Source organism: Solenopsis invicta, chromosome 10, assembly GCF_016802725.1.
Source record: "Solenopsis invicta isolate M01_SB chromosome 10, UNIL_Sinv_3.0, whole genome shotgun sequence".
Classification (NCBI taxonomy): domain Eukaryota; kingdom Metazoa; phylum Arthropoda; class Insecta; order Hymenoptera; family Formicidae; genus Solenopsis; species Solenopsis invicta.
In genome coordinates, this window is record NC_052673.1 from 17,873,821 (window position 1) to 17,892,344 (window position 18,524).

Genomic DNA, 18,524 nt, shown 5'->3' on the forward strand with positions numbered 1-18,524 from the left:
GCAAGCTTCGTAGCTTTTGCAAGAAAACATTTTATCTTTTGAATATTTTATTTTCCTATTTAAAGAGAATATTAAGTGAAATAGTCTACATTTCCGTCGTTCGTACAAACGTTTTCGTGGATAACGTTTCTTTTCTTGTAAATTTAAAATCTTTTTTAAATATTAAATATCTTTCTGCATGTCAAGCTTTTACTAAGCGTGGAAAAAAACGGCGATGGCTAAAAAAAAAGAAAAGGAAGGCAAAGTATCGACAATCGGGATTCTGTCGAAAGCCGACGATTTTTGAAATGAGAGGCCGATCTGGTCCGAAACCGCGGCAAATGCGATGGGAACGATCCTCGAGCTTGAATATCGCTCGACCAGTCATACGCATGAATTCGTCGCGGACAATTCACATAACCACAGAATCCGTATAGAGATTTATTCACTCCGGAATACGAGACGACGAGAGAGCGTAGGAATATGTGAAAGTGCGTGATAATTTGGACCACCCGACGAAACGTCCTAAACATCCTGAAGCGGCAAATTACGTGCATCGTAATAAACCCATATTCAAAATGCATTGCTACAAGGGTATTAAGTGAATTTAACGCAGTAAAACAGCGTCGCGACGCACCGCCGCGAATATCAATCCGGCTGGTAACACATTCCTCGAATTGCGACTCTATATGCGGACTCCATAACACATTACGCTGAATGAAATGCGAAATGCATCTGTGTGGTGATGCAATTATATCTCACCATGCCTAGCACCTTTTGACGAGTGTACACTGAAAAAGAAAAACAAAAGATTTGGGAGTAATAATTAAGTTTTGGAATAACTTGAAATAATTTCAATTAAATATTTAATGTAACCAAATATTTAGTAATATTTAATAATTATATTAATAGTAAACAACCGATTACTAAATGGTCAACGGTTATTAAATATTATTAAATATTTGATTTATTAACTGAATGTTTAATTGAAACTATTCCACCAAATTTCAGTATCCACCGTCTAGACTTAAATTCTTCTTTCAGCGTACGTGACATTTCAACTCGTTTCGTTGCATTATCCGTAAAACTAATCCTATCCTTCCTCCGTCCCGATGACACACGGCCTTGCGAAGATGCATACGCGGAACAAAAGACGAAACGGCGTTGGGAACCCACGCTCACGAATTATTCTTGCGAATCACGGTTCACTGGCCAACGATTAAATCGCTCGCCCGAGGGCGCGAATGCGCGAAAGCAGAGCACGGCCTTCGCATAGCAAAAGAGTGGCCGTTTAGCGACTCAACGCCGCTTGGTCGTGACGCGTAAATTATTTCGAGTTATCTTGCGACATTAATTACCGCGTTTCTTTCTACCGCGGCTAATGAAGATTACCAACGCTACGTGCGGCGCTCGGCGCTACTCCTAGTCTCGCATTAGCGCCGTTTTCGAGATAATCGCCTACCGCGTCCGAGGTACCTGCGGTTTCGTCGCGCGAATTGGAGCGTCAAATAGCAATTACGCGAAGACAATCTAGCGACGTGAGTTTATTTCCGCGAGTAAACGCCGGGGAAGTGAAAAATCCGTCGTTGAGCTGTAGCTGCGGGAAACGAAATTAACAGAGAAATGGCCCTGTATTAATTTCCGGTAACTGTATACATATATATACATATATATATTATGCTGCCTTAAACAAACGCGCGAAAATTTGATTTTTGCCATCGTAAGAGCATTGAGACAGCGCTGAAAAAATTATGAATTTTCCTGAATGAGTACAAAAATAAAAAATAAAAAAAACAATTTTTTACTCATTAATCTTATCTTTCTAACGAAATTAAATTACTTAGCGTTCATGCACTTAAAATGTAGCTCCTGCTTCAGCTAACATGAAATCTTCGTTATTATTTCTTTTACATCTTGAGAGACGAGAAATTTTAAAAACACGTTAATTACTACATAAATGTAGCAAACTATATCGCAGCTTGCGCATTTTGGATTCGGTGCTAAAATCGTGAAGTAACGTAATTATAACTTAAGGTAGTAATAACACCCGGGGAACACGGAGAGAATTCCTAGCGCGGCAAGTTCGACAGTTAGCTAACGCGTGAACGCGTAAGACTCCCGTATTGCAGCGGGCGGCAATTAGCGGAGAGCAATTGCCGGAATATCGCGTGCCAGGTACAAACAGGATTTCAGTCGAAACGACAAGCGAACAGGGCACTTGAGGAATTCGCTCCAATTACGACACGGCCTGATGTTCCGTCACCAACAGACGCCATCGACAGCGTTCCTTTCGACTGCACCGAAAACCCCGAGTTCTCAGAGATGGATTTCCGCGTTAATTGGCACCGTTTTTGGACGATGAAATTCACTCGTTAAGAACAGAGTCCTACAAGTATCTTCATTATTATGTCGGCCACGCCCACATCGCGGTCGTCCTTTCTCGTGGGACTAATCTTCCGAGATTGTCATTCTCGCGTTTAGAATTTATAAAACTGAAAATTAGCATCAGGAAGAAAGCAGGAATAAAGCACAATTTCTGGAATTATCGTTTAAAAGATCGCAACATCGAGCAAGTGATCAAATGATAGCGAAGTATCGCTAGCTTGCACGTATCTTTTCAAGTGGCCATCAAAATTTTTAAACTTAATCATCTAAAATTCCATTTTAGATTTAATGATTTAAATTTCCAATTTTGACATACCCTGTGTCTTTACGTGTTTAATGTGAGATAAAATTGCAGAATATATACTCTTCTTTTAACACGCAAAATTAATTAAATTATAACTTTGTCCCTAGAGTGCTACTGTTAATGCTGCTCTGGATGAAAATTCACCCACGTAATTAAGAATGATTTTTTTACTTTATAAGTTGGTTGTCGCAAGAGTCAGAACAAATGAACTGAATATTATTTTAATGTAAAGAACATTTTAAATATTATAATATTACTTAAAACCATAAAAAATTTTAACAATAAAAATCGTACTAAACCTAGCAGCTGGATGAAATTTCAGCCGCACGCAATAGCAATCTAAGGTATCTTCTATAAAAAGGTTATAAATTTTTATCGCATTATTGATGTGTTTCATACCGCTTTCGCAGTTAAGTTCTAAAAACTTGTAAAATTCAGGTCGCAAAACGTCCAATAAAGCCCATCAAATGCATTTCCAATATTCACCCGCGCGCTTAGATAAAACAATATCGAATCTATTGATAGACGGTATCAATTCTCCTGGATAGAGAGACTGTCTTGTTATCACTGGAAGAAACTCGATTACGAAATCCCCTCTGGGTTCCATGTCGACAAACCCGTCTGCCGAACTAATTGCATCGGAGATGGGTCAGGTCGATTGCTGTACTTCTAACCTTTCCAGCCTCGCATCCGCATCTCGCGAATGAAAGTTTCATTAGGTCTAGAGGCGATATCGCGCGGTTACAACCGCAACCTGCATTTCCGCGAAGGAGAAGCGGCCGCGCCGTTTTTGCACGTTCGAGATGGTAGGCAGGCATTACGTATCGATCGAAACGGCGCCGCCGCTGCCGCCGCCGCCGCCGTCGTGCCGTTTACCGTGAAAGTGGCGTAAATCAAATCCTGAAGGGTAATCAGTTTAAACCGGGTATCAATAAGAGCATAAACCATCTGTTATATATTTTAAAATAGGCAATAGATGGGCTTGGGTGTTTGCAATTTGAGCTTTGGCCTCGAGATGAACGTAATTTTATCTCAAGCGTGTAAGTGGGTGAAAGAGTAATGTCGTATTCCTGTCGACTTGGTCGATAGTCGTTGCTGATTAAATCGGTAGCTCCTGATAAAACGAGCGGAGCAATGAGAGTGATCGCGCTGCCGGTAAACGTCGAGCGAAAACCCGAAATAAACTGGCTCGCCTCACCTTTTGTATTTTAATCAGTCGTACGTGAGAGCAGCATTGTGCAACAACGGCGCGCCTCCATCCTTGCGATTCTCCGGGCGATTAAGATCCGCGCGGCGATTAATCTGCCGCCTTCTGTCGTCCATTCAATTATACTCGCAGAAATAGCGTTCGGCCGGACGCGATCAATCCCTCTCCTCCACCCCCGATCGTGTTACTTCCAATTTTCTGTCACCATCCGGTATTCCGATTTGGCAGCAGCGATGACGATGACGGTCCTCGGCGAGCCGTCATTGGCTCCGGCGTTTGTTTCTCTCTCTCTTCTCTCCGTGTGTATAAATGTCGCGCGCACAAAGGACGTCGTCGACGTTGGCGAACAAAGCCAAGTTTGTTTCGAGAAAGTGGACTGATTTTATTACTCCGCGCGCCCGCGCGAGGCACCTATCCTAGGCAGCGCGATTAAATAAACGAATAGCTTTGTCGCGAACAACGGGATGAGGGAGGGAGAGGGATTCCATCCGCCGCGCCACCGCGCCGTTGTCACGAGGATTGAAACTTGAACGTTTAACGTGGAAATGGAGGCGAAACAAAGCTGGGAATCCTGAGCAAGCGGGTCTAATAGATTTATTATAATGAACGCGGTGGTATACTATTTTTGTTTTTCGAAATCCTCGCTCTCGTTGAGTAAACCTCATCTTTTAACGTGAACTCTGGGTCCGACAGATCCGCGAGAGTCACGTGCTCGTGTTCCTCTCTTTTCTGAGAAAGTTACAAGCACGCAAATGAAGGTATATACTACTTGCCGAGAAGCATCTGCGCTTGACGGGGAACGTCTTGCTTTGTCATTCTAATGCATTCATTCATAAGAAATTTACGAACTTTTTAATGCATCTCGTTTACTGTATCTATAAAGCGGTCCATGTTTCTTTTTTTCGTACGACTTTCTTCGAACGGAAGTTCTTTTCTACTCTCGTAGTCGTTGAAGGGAAGAAAGATTGAATTATATTACGTCTCGACAGTTTCGTGACTACTAAATGTTTCTTGTGGCGTAATTAAAAAGTACATGTATAAATTGTTTTTCTCAAAATGCTTCAATAATCAATCATGTACCATATCGAAACGAATCGAATGAAATGCACGAGATGCGCGTAATGCGCGTGCAATCGCGCGTTAAATAGGTCTCTCTGTCTCCTAATAATGTGTGAAAATAATGAAAATGTCGATATACACGTGCCAACAATTATATATATCTGCGTTAATGCGACGATGAAATATTCCGGACGAAATACAATGCGTGGTGTTATCATCATCATTTTCTCGTGATTAATTTCAACATATAACTGGCACCAATGTTCTCAGAGCTGCGGACTTGCTTATTATTACAACTAGGATAAATTTCTACGTATTTATTATTTCGGGTGCATATTATGCACGTGATGAAGTTTATATTGTGAAATTGTGCCAACTCTATAAATTTCCAGTGTAATTACTTTCCACACAGGACGACGTTAGCAGACATTTCTGTACTAATAACTTTCTCGCGCATTACAGAGAGCCTCCAAACTTTCACGCTAATTGTTTCTGATGCATTGGTATCGCGACATATACATCATCGCTGGACGAATTTTGGCAGTAGTCGGTAAATCTAAATATATATCTTCGAGATAAGTGTAATTGAACTTGAGCATTTCCGGGGAACTAAATCGTTGGTGTTTGTAATATTGCTAAATGTTCCATATAATTGCTTTTCAATTTGATTACGGGGATTATAAATAAAATATATATTGCGCGTTGAATTCAATTTCTAATATTTTGTTAAACAATTTTTTCGGTTAAACAATCATTCAATTTCTGCAATTTTTTAATTAATCAGAGAAAAGTGCGATACAAAGAATAAACTATTTTTTGACGTAATGCAATGCAAAAAAAATGATAAATTAGAAACGGATCCTGAGCATGGGGTGTTAACCTTGTCGGTAAAGGGAGAACTGAAATATCTCGTGCTCAAGACAAGAAAGCCCGGTGTAGTTGCATCCATCGCATCCAAGTATAAATCTTTTGCCGGTGGAGAGATTTAAGTTTGCGCCCCGCGAGGCTGTGCGAATGCAAGATGCCCTCGATCGGAGAACGGAACCGGAATAAACTCGGCTTCGCGAAGCGTGGTGAAATAGAGACAAGGCTGGAATGGATTGATCCTTTGCATAAAACTTTAAACTCCAATTCAGCGATTTCACACTAGCGGAACGGAGCAAGTGTCCGGGACAAATGGCGTGAAAAATCTTGAAAAGGCTTGGCGCTATCGCGAGTTTAATGCCATTCCGGAATCTTTTCGATATCTCCGAAGAGAGATTTCTATAACGAAATGGATCAAATGGAACATCGAGCTCAGTGGTTATCGATTCATGCGCGATGTATGATACTGAAATAGACGGCAATATTTTTTAATAATATACTTTGAGAACAAACGTGGAAAACGAGAGAAATTTTTTATCAGCACGATAGATGACATCGCGAACGAAATGCTCTTTTAGAAAAAATTTATGTAACAGTATGCTTTCGTTACTATGCTATTTAAAGATTATAGTACTAAATAACTTAAGTCATAATTCAAAACATACGCTAGCATATGGATATCTACAACGACGGTTCTCAAACTGTCTTCTGTATTTTTGTGCTTAAAATAAAAATCAATTATCGTTAATTGCGAACAAGCAGATCTGCCTTTACACAATTTAAGAGAAACTCTTCAGCCCAACCATTCTCAACTCACATTTATGAATAACCTTTCAGTATATAGTCATCATTTATATCACACATACTATAGACTCTGAGAAATAAATGTACGCATTTATATCGATAAAAGCTGTGAGCTGAGAACATGTAAACTGAAAATATGAATCTTGTCCGGCTAAGACTTTTTATTCAATGATTAAAAGATGTCACTGAGACTCTGCAAGATACATCGTACATAAATATTTGTTAATACAAGTTTCTCGGTGGCGGAAACAAGATGAGTACCGCTGTTGTATGTTTCCTCATTGCGAGCGGGGAGGAAGGAGTATGCCTCCGCGATCAGGAATGCCAAGAGCAAGAGGGTCAATCGCCGCTCGAGCTGAAACGGTACGTTGATCTCATCGCGATCGCGACGCATCAGAGTGCAACGAGATATGCGACGTACGCGTTATAACGCTGACTGTCCACGCCTCTCGAAACGCGCTGGGTATCCGGATACGAAATACTTGCTGTGTATCGCGAGGCGCACAAGTCACAGGCGCGGAACAACACATCAGTATGCACTCCGTTGGAGATTTATGAGTTCGCTGATGCTCGTGAGAGACGAACATACCCGTTAACGAGCAGAGTGTCGTCGAGGTTGTAGGATCTCCTTTCGCGAGGCGCTTTGAGCGTCCACCAGCCGACATTCGCTTCGGGGATCGTTTAAGCGCGACGCGATATTACGCGATATTGCTCAAGAGATCGCACATGTCGCGCTAATCATTTCTCGAATTGCACAAGCGATTTCGTATCGGGACAAGTTATGCCCGTTCGAGCGCGAGATCTAATTAATTCATTTATCTGTGACGGAGCCGATGTTGCGACTGTAAATGTTGAATAAACTATCGAATTAGTTAATTGGACGTGATTTTCGAAGCTGGAAAATTAATCTGCCAAGATAACAACCCAATTAATTTAATAGGTCGCCGCTTACGCAAGTAATATAATTTACATCAATTCCCAAGTTTTATTTCAAACATCTCGATATTGTCTTTAGAAAAGTAATTTACATTTCTAGAAATAATGATATCAATTTAATGATTGTACGAGTCATGCGAATAATTCGTTATGCAGAGAACTTTACTCGTTCGCGCAAGAAGTCTAATTAATTTCACTTGCGATAGATTCAATGTTGCGACTGTAAATGCTGAATAAACTAACGAACTCGTTAGTTTGAACCCGTCAACAGTTTCGAAGCTAGAAAACTAGTTTAGATTTGCTAAGATAATTAATTTAATTGCTTACCGAGTTGCACGAGCAATATCATTTGTCAAAATTTCCAAGTTTTTATTTCGCAAATATTTCAATGTTATCTTTAGGAATTTTATATACATAATGAATCGAGTGTGAATAATTTGTTTGCAACGAGCTTTGCTCTACTAACTTTTTTACAGAGATTAAACAGTGGTTGAAAATTTTATTTAACACGTGTGCACGTACGTTGAAATTATTTATTATATTTGAACGGGATACAGTTAATATATTCAGATAAATTGCATTTGGTAAATTAAGTACGTGACCTGTGGCTATCCGCACTGGATAATTTTAGGGCCTCATCTCTACTTACGCATTTTGTAACGAATTCTATCGCGTTAATTAAATTACCAGCTTGAAATTAAATACGACAGGATTAATATCTTTGTAACGTCGTGCTATAATTGCCGTGAGTACCAACCAGCCTCGTGACAACTGAAATAAATCATCGTCACGGTGCCTTGGCGAAAGTCATTATGCTCTATGATTACTGTGAACGCTTAAGGAAAATAAACCCTTCGGCTAGCCACGACATTACCGTTTTACCAAACGGCGGGTAAGACGACAGGCGCTTGTTTGCTCTGAAAACAAACGTCGGTAGCTATCACATCGAAAATAATCGTGCCCAAAGCTCAGTCGGTTATGCTTTCTGATCAAAAACTATGCCGCGTTTCTAGCGAGACGCATCTAATTATCTTGTGGCAAATCTAATATTTCTTTCTCGATTCATTCATTTTTTTTCATCTATTCATTATAAAATAATTTGATCATCTCTGCATAATTCGAAGACGAAAGATTTAATAATCATATAAAAATGCACCTGAACTACATATGCAAATTGAGAAAAAAATATTAAAAAATATTAGGCATTTGTAATAAAAAAAAATAAAGTAAAAATGAGTCTTCCAAAGCTCCCAGGAATCTGTCTGGTGATCATTCTTATTGTTCGATTCTTTTTTATGCCTTTTGGCTTAATATCATCTTACTGTTGAATTGCTATAACAATTCAACAACGATAGTAAATCGATTTTTTTGTAGTTTTCGCAAGTGTAACGAGATCGATAATTGAAGAAGCCAGTCTTGTTGTGCCAGCGATCGACGGGTTGTCGACCCCGGATCTGATCTCATTCCCAACGTTTCGATCCTGAGAACGCTGACGGGTCCATTTGTCCGAGATGAAGCGGCGGGTCGTGGCGTTGCGTGCGCACAATGAGACCGGTATTTCCGTACGAGCGGCGGGCCTTCCAATAAAAGACGCCGTCACTTCGAATTAGAATTCCCGGGATGGTGCATAGCGACTTTACGCCAGATTTGCAGCAGTGTGCGCCCGAGCCAGTTGCTGTGGCCCTTTTACTCCCGCGGGTCGCGTGCGTGCCCGAGATAAATACAAGCTCTCTTTTTTTATTTACAGAAAATTAAATAACGATCAATATGAATCTGTGGGCGCACACGTCTTCGCGATAAGATAATTATGCTTTTTACATGTGTACAATATTTTCCAGTTGAACTCATTATACATTTTATATCTTCTTCCGCTGATACTTTCGATTTTAATATTTCGCGTTGGTCTGAATTTTGTTTTATTTTTATATACACAATTATTAGATTTTATAATTATTCTATAAAATTATATACATTACAATCTAATTGTTCGAGATAAATGAAAGAGTTAGTGACGCGCGGAGCGATAGGAAATTATCAAAGTTGCGATGCTGTCTAGGATTACGCTAGTATTGCATCTTTGTGTACTTGTTATCTGTCTAAAAAGTGTCTAGTGATCAATATTTCAATCCAGATGAATCATTACTCTCAATTTTAATTTTTAATTGTATATACAGAAACTTTAGCTAATTTATTACTTTGATTTTGCTTAATTTCGCCTAAAATACTTTACCACAGTAATTAATGAAGTCATCTACCCAAGTCATCATCTACAAAGGATGAGACGGAGAAGCTGCCGTTGAGGCATGTACAATAGCAGTTTTTGTCCCTGCACCGGGAAGTTGACTACTAGTGGCTTGTCAACAACGCTATAGATTAAACTAAATATATACTGTATTCTATTTGGCGCGGAATGAGGAAGACGTGAGCGCGTTATGGCAAGACAAATTACCAAGAAGTTCCTGATTCCGATCAAGAAGATCGGCGACCGAACGAGAGAGTGACTAACGATCTCGGCCGAAAGTTTAGACGCGGACTAACACCTCCCATTCGGGTTTGAATTTGTAGCTCGTCCGGCCGACGTCACGGTACATCTCCGTCAGACTGTCCAGTCAGTCAGATTCTTTATTTCGCCTTTCCCAAAGGGAAGATAAAAGGGATAACATTCGAACGCGGTCGACGAAATAAAAGGTGACCCTCAACTGCCATCGTGACAGTCCAAATCCTATTCTGAGCTTGTCGCTCTCAAAGCGTTCGTATACTTCCTTCACTCGCATTTCTTCCTCCCCATTACGAAATCATTAGAGATCTTGCTACTCTAATTTTATTTATTGTCGTCAGCAAAATTATCAGTATATTAAGAGAATTATTCTTGTTTTACGCAGTAAATCAAAGTCATCGACGACATGTGTATAGCATAATTTTCTTTCTAATTGATTAGTAGTAATTTGAAACCTTAATTCAGTTTATTAAATTTACTTAAAGTGTAACACGCACGAAGATTATTTCATGAATTCTCTCATTAACGATACATACGTTGATTAGAACATATACCTAAAAAAAACTATATATTATAAAAATTACATTAAATTAACTTTATTACGTTTAAAATTTTTATCGTTTGAATCTCACTTTCATTAAGATCTCGTCGAGAACATTTCTATCTGCTTACAAATTTCAATAACACATTTTTATCTCGTGAGAAGAGTAACTTTTTTTCAATACAATTCGTCCGCAATCGAACATATACAATGGTTGCATTCCGTGCGGATGCCGACCATCATGAAAGTTCTTGCCGTCGTCCGTAACTGTTGGTCGTCAAAATCTGGTCGGTACCCTAGCGCAAGAAATCCTAGAGTGGATGGCATTACAGCGCTAGGTGACCACATTCCACGATAGTTTGTGCAATGTGTCACTTCGCCGGCTGCCGCCGCCGCCGCCATTTCAACTTGGCAAATGCGGACCCGATCTTCGGCCAACCTACCGAAGAGACGAGATCTGATCTCTCTTCCCGCGTCAACAACCGCGATGCCCACGCGCGTTTCTCGCGCCGGCCCGCTGAACTTTCGGGCAAATTAGCAATTTGCCAGCAACAGACTCCACCCTGGTCCCGGTGCGCCGATTGGTGCTCGAGTGGCAACCACCTCGCGGTCGAAAATTATGGACCGCCTCTGTTCTTCGTGGTACATCACGTATATGCAAAGTGTCTGAGCAATCACCCCTTTCCCCTTCCCCCCTTTGGCAATCTACGGACGTTATATACATGTCGTTATATGGACTCGTGCGCGGTTGGCCTGAAACTCTGATCACGGAGATCAAAGTGTGTAGGAGGATAGTTCGAGGATAGTCTCTCGTTCAACTCCCATTATCGTCACAGAATTCTTTAAACGTGTATCAAAACTTTTCCCGATTTATTGATAGAAGGAGAGAAATGTGACTCGACACTTTTATCGCAGCTTTGAGTATATTGCGACTGAAACTCCTACGATTCATAAAATACGATTTTTATTCCGCTCTTCTTGTTACCGTCTATATCTTAAAGTCATCAACTTTACATTCAAACTTTACTTAAGACACATCACCTTCTGGAAGAGAAAGTGTATTTTACTACGAAGAAATATCAGGCAACAATTTCATAACAATCCTATTTCACATCGTGTAACGCAATGTTTTCCAAACTTGGCCTAGTAATATTAGAAATCGTGCATATGAGAATTAATTTAAATTAACCCTTGCTGACAATTAGATTCCTCCGCAGGAACAGTTGACAGATCAAGAACGAAATCGCAATAATCCTCACTAATCTCGCTTTTCATTGAGCCGTTATCAGCTTTGCCACAATGGCAGTGCACATAATTGCAATCTCGCTGTAGGAATAGCGCCGCAATCGTGAACGACGTCAGATTTGTGATTACTACAATAGTTTATCGTTAATATAACTATAGAGCTCACTCTTGCGGTCGTAAAACGGCCGTAAAACGCAACGTTGTAAACGCAAATGAATAAAGGACACACATGTAATATCTCATACGAGAGGTTTACTTGGTTATACTTTTTTTACATCTCGCGAAATCTCGTCCGGTAAAATATCTCTCTCTCTCTCTCTCTCTCTCTCCCTCTCTCTTTCTCTCTCTCTCTCTACGGGACTTTTACCTTTACCCATTTATCGTTGTTTTTCTGACGAAAGAATGAAAAGTTTACAATACTTGCGGTTTTCTACATTAATATATTACCGCAGCGATCAAGTTAATGAATAGTTTTTGTCAACACTAAATTATGCAAATGATTTAAAGTCGCTTATATGAAAATATTATTAATTATTCAATTCTAATTTATATTGTTCTTTTTTTGTCAAACCAACTTCACATTTCAACAAATTCTCTGTGAACAATATCAATTACGTTTGCAAGTGTGACATTGAATTTTTTTTTATTAGAAGAATGAAGTTCGAACTTATAAAAGAATTTTTTTGCTACAAAAGAAAAAGGGCTAAGGGCACTCGGTATTTTTCCGTAATTGGATCATTTAGCACCTGACTTGCGTTTATGCTCCCAGACCGTCATCTACGTCAACCTGAGTAATACTCAATTACCGCGTGGTGGCCTTTATGAAGCTGATATCGGTGCTCGCCAGGCGAGCTCATCAAATCATATATACGTAGTTTTCATGGTAATTGCGTAGAGGCTGTAGCACTAGAGAGATAATATCTCGTGAAGAGCAACAATATCATTTATCGTGATATATTTGAAGAACTTGAGGGACAAGTAGATTATATTCAGTCTTTACGAAGTATTTTTTTAATGTCTAATCTCTCGATGAAAACTATGGACTCACTTATTTAATTTTGCAAAAAAGAAGCATAAAAGCGGAAGGAGAAATCAGAAAGAAGTTGCGTAAATTATATGAGCAAAAAGGACAATAAATTTGGATTTATCGTCTCCTTTGTTTTTTATAAAATTTTTTTCAATTTTATATTTGGATTTTATGCCTAGTAATAATTTTTATGAATTTTATTTATATATTTTGCCTCTGTATTCTGAAATCATTATTCAGTCTTGAGACACTCTTTATGTCAAAACTGGAAATACAACATCACAGGATTAAATTGATAATCAGTTTAATATTACTGATACTAAAACATTTTACTTCTTACGAAAATAATATACATTAGGTATTATAATGCTAGGCTATTTGACAGTATTATAAAATACTATCTTTACGTTGCGCCTCGCTTATCAGTAAGAGTCCCTTGAAGCGAGTAGCTGAATATAACGATTACTGCTGCAGCCGTTTTTGTTCATTCATATCAGTTTGATAATCCCGGCCCTTGGGGATACGGAGATACCTACGAGCTCTAATTATAGGACGGAGTTCGAGTTAATTTCATGGGAGGAAAGTCCGTGAGGGGGAGGGGGAAACCCCCGTGAACCCGAATCGTGTCGATCGTGCGGTATCGCCAAGAGTTGCATGGCGTGCCGGAAGTTCGGTGGCAGCCAGACGCTTCCAATTACCGGCCTCGATGGCGTCAAACGCTCACACTTTTGCCGCTCGCGGCTTGTCGTTCGACGAAAGTGCACCCTGGCAGCAGACGCTATTTCGTTCCATCGTATCGCAATTTCCGCGCCGTACCTGTACACGAGGAGCGGGCGACACGTTCTCTCTGTTCTCGCATAGCTCATTTCCAGGGTGGAGCCGTCTCGCCGACGTCACCCACCGTGCACAGTCGAGAACGAAATTTCGTCGTCTCGCGATAAGAGACGACGAAGAGGATCCCGACGATGATAGTCCTGCGGATAGACGGTGCTACTTTCGACCTGAGCATTAAATTACGAAGTGCACAAAAATAAGAGGATTACTGGCCGACGTATACAAGCTTAATCCTCAATTATTATGGAGGGACGGGGATACGTAAATAATTTTTACATCGTTTAATTTCGACGCAATTGGTGTTGATTATATCGAAGAATTTCCATTGAATAATTATTCCATTGAATAATTGAAACAATTTTTTGAATCAATTACGATATTTAACGCTGGAAATAGTGAAGAAATTTACTTATTCATTCGTGCTTTATTCATGCTTTAATATTTGCTTGGTTAAATAAATGTTATGTTTAGATTATATCGGCGTGTAATTTATTCAGGAAATATCCTCGCGCGAGGAGAAACGCGCGCGCGCGCGCGCTTTAAACTAAATCGGAATGATACAATAAATGTCACGGAGCATGCGAGATGACAGGAGGAGAAGGAGAGGCTCACTTTCGCACTTCCTTTCGTTTTATTCGAACAATAAAACGGGGTCAGCATCGCACCTACGCAGAGACTCGCCATTTCCGTGAAACACCACATTTCGCGCGAGTCAGACATTTCATTTCGCCATGCATCACACGCGTTACCCTCTCGTATCGCTCGTTGAGGGAAAATAAATTGGGTGATATCAAACGATCCGGCAATTTTCTAATTAAAACGGCCAGTGTGACAGGAGAGAGGACGAGGACGCGACCCGAGACTGTGACGCGGTGACGTGTCCAGTGGGTGTCGTCAAACGCCGTTCTTAGTCACAGTTGCGAGAGGCATCCATAAATTCATAGTTTCGGTGGAAAACCACCTTCAGGTCGGCCGTACGTCACGTCCACCTCCATTCTCATGCATTACCCACGGGGGAGAGATAAATTGTCGTAAAATAAAACTCCAGTCTCCCTTTAGGACTCATGATTTTAATTAAAGCCTGCCCTAACGAATAATTATTAAAATAAACCCGTGATTAGGTTATGCTGCGCCGTAAAGAGAATAGAATACGGAATTAACTTGAGTGTGATTTCGACGTGAAATTATTGACGTAGATATTTGACTAACAAATTGAAATAATAAAGTGATTAATTAAAAATTAATTAAAGACTCAGAGGGATGAAGTTATTGTTTTCTCGACCTTATAAATTTTGCTAACGACTTGCGCCAAACGAACGGGCTGTTCGTTTTCGTTCAAAGTATTGTGTTTTCAACGTTGTAAATTTTCAGAAGCCGCGAAATACTTTTTATTTCATTTTTGAAGTGAAACTATTTGAAAGCCAATTCAAACGGTTTCTTTGAAAGCTTCAGTTTTATCGAAACGGTAATTGCATCTTCGTTCCACGTACGAGTAAAGGGTGAAAAACAGATTAAAGGACTACTTTAAATCTAAAATCTGTCCATTAAGAGTCCACCTGCTCTGTAAGATTTACTCCATTAATTCTGATTCGCCCGGAGAGGCTGCGTTTTGAAATTTCCGAGTAATTTCGCAACGAGAAACGGATATCGTTTACAGTTACCTCGAGAAATGCAACTACGTCAAATCAAATATTCGCTACGATATTAGATCGCGGACGAAAACGCAATTTCGGGTTGCACGCAGCAGTGCAGTTTTACTTTCCCGTGCGGAAAAAGGGAACAATTTGGTCCACGCTCGGCGATCGGTCGAGGATTTGCAAATGAGCATTTGATTATTACGACGATCGTTTCCATTGTTTGAGATAAAAACTACTGCTCAAGTAATATTTTGTTCGAAAAACAAAACAGTTTCACCGTGCAACGTCACATATATCAATTGCTCAAAGGGAATTATGATCATTGAAGGGGGAAAAAAACGAATTATTTTTATATTCTCGTTCTGCAACATTTTATGAAATTTCTAACACTTGGCGTTGGCTTGGATGAAATATTGCTTTTTACTTTTGAGAGCATTTTATCATTTATTCGCAGATAGAATCACAACGAAACTTTCTTGACGAACCACGTGGAAGCAACTCGTTCTGTGTGCTCGCAGAATATATGTATGAAACAATGAAATTTCTGTTTCGTTTGACGTCGTGTAGTCATTTAGTTCGTTATAACAAAAGTAATCGAGACACTTTTTTCAATCTCTTGCTAATGGTTCATCTATCTTAACTCACTGTCGTAAAAAGAAAAAAATGGCAAAGATTTCAAGCTGAACCTATTCGTGTACGGAGAACGTAATAGATGTGATTCCCGTTAGAATCGCTGGACCGGAAAGAATTAATTATAGCCACCCCATCCTTCCACTTTGCGCGTTTGCAAATGAATATTTGATTACTCTAGCAATTAGCGTTTTCACTTCTCAATATTATTCTTTTTTCTTTTAGCTGCACAAAGAGTTTAATTTGGCAAATAAATTGGTGGCTATACAACTATCACAAATTTTATATCACAACAAAGCATTTCTATCTCTGTCGAGGTTTTACGCTGTTCTACTAAACGCTTTTAATTATATTAATAATAAATATCGATACTAATTAAGCTAATGGGAATTTTCCCATGTTTTAGCGATGGCAAATAAAAACCAAATAGGATGAAATTACGTAAACGCGTGATAAATCGGTCATATTATCGTTCGTATAATATGGGAATATTTGCATAGAGAAATTATGCTGATGAAATAACAAATTAACACTTTTTACCTTCATCTTTTATGTAATCGCGTCGATATTTTCGTATTTGCTGCATCCTCTAATTACCGCTATTTAGTCACGTTGCCATTGCGTAACCCGCGTTCGTTATCTCTATAGCAGTAGATAATTGTCTCGATAGGGATAACGATCCAGAATACTGTCGATGTATACGTGCGTACGGGCTATTAGTCCGCGCGATATTAATTTATTGCCTTGAAGCTTAATTCGCGAACGCTCTTCTCCGATTTTATTCGCTCGCAGAATTCAAAGATTATTACTATCAGCATTTTTGTTGCATAAAGAAAATCCAATCCGCAGAGCTATCAGTAAAATGCAACGCGAACACGTCGATATCCGTGTTCAAATATCCTTTATACATTATATCTTTTATATCGTGTTACTTGGTTTTTTTTTAATATGTTTTTATTTTGTATTTATTTTATATTTTATATCCCTGTTCGTAGCATTTATATCACGGAAAAAGGATTGCAGCAACAAGAATCTGTGTGTGGCAGATAAATTTCAGTTGTATATAGCTAAGATTTAGCTAGCGCGCACAAATTTTTGCTGCTGCAACTAACTGCAACTAATCTTTTTTCGCGGCTCACAAAATGCGTCGCCTTTATTTCGTTATTACATTTATATCGATACGCGTTTGTTAACCGGATTTTCTGTATCCACGGTACACACGTGCGTAGTAAATTACGCGTTTCGCGCGTCTTTATGATACCGTCACCGATTCCAATTATACGAGCGGACCGGTCATCGAAACTCAAGGTTTATGACGCCCGTGCGGTTTTACCGTCGCACCGAAAACCCATATGAGCGCACGTAACGAATAATAAACGCGCAGGCCGAAGCGCCGTTGAAAAAATACAGGGCCCAAAAGTGACATTCATCGTTGCGTTTTCGGATAACGCCAGCCGCGTTCCGGTAAATAAACCTGCGCGCAGTGGTTCCCAAATCTTTCGTTCCTCGCGCTCCCTTTTGAACGCTCGCTCGATTTAGGGATCCCTACGCAGCTACCATTTCCTTCGGCAATCAGCTCACTGCGTAAGATCACATTCGAAATACGCGACCTGACGTTCGAGGTAACTTGTGTGTCCTTTTGTTTTTATTTATTCGACTTAGATTGATGGAATAAAAATAGGAATAAAAATTTTTTTAAGTCAATACAGTATAAAATGAAGTACTGGAAAGAGCTTTTCCTTTTTAAATTATGCCATTTGAAAGGTGTATAACTAACGTGAGACAGAATAAAGTTTCCTGGGTGAGTTTTAGTCTTCAAATATTTAAGGGTCGAAAATGTGAACAAAGTAAATAGTTTCCAAAAGATTAAACTGTTACACAGAGAGTTTTTTACGGCCAAAGAATGCTTGGTATCGCGCGTCGAAAAATCCGCAGTTTGCCCTAAAGCAAACAGAGTGACAGAACCATGTGCAATACGAATCATCAGTCGTGCCTCGTCACGGATCAATAGCGGAGTGAAATGGAAATTTTTGTTCCGAGCAAATAGGAGCATTTGTCTGAATCAAAGGGACATTGCCGCCTACATAAAGTGGCATAAACGAAATGGACCATTGGCTGGATAAAGGGACGGATAAAGGGCTGTTTGCGTCTGTGAGAAATCTAATATCTCGTGAATGTTTCTTGATCTGCTAAATTCTGTCTGGCATACACCATTTCACTCTGCCGCTGTTCCACGGATAACAACATCTATTTCGTGTTGAATAGAAATTTCCTTTTAAGTCTCTTAATTGAATCGTGGAGTTTCCCAATGAAATTGAGGAGTACATTTACTTGGAAATGAAATCTGCGATTGTAATGCGCGCGAATGGAACGTGTTGCCGGCGCGCGCGTGTCCAATAATATTCTAACTTGATATCGACTCGACGCGAATGGAGCGCGAATGGAACTTTACGGTGATTTACCCTTCGTTCGGGTTGACTGGCACTCCAATTCTAATTTGAACCCCCCTCCCCCGATCCTTCTGTTTCCTTTCCGCGCCCATTCATTCATAATGCAACGATATTACTTCGCATTA

At 39.8% G+C, this 18,524-nt stretch overlaps 1 protein-coding gene across 2 annotated transcripts in view; it reads left to right on the plus strand.

Annotated features, from left to right (window-relative positions):
• The window catches only part of LOC105197737 (heterogeneous nuclear ribonucleoprotein L), a 163,764-nt gene that overhangs the window by 108,597 nt on the left and 36,643 nt on the right, over positions 1-18,524 (plus strand). The window lies entirely within an intron of this gene.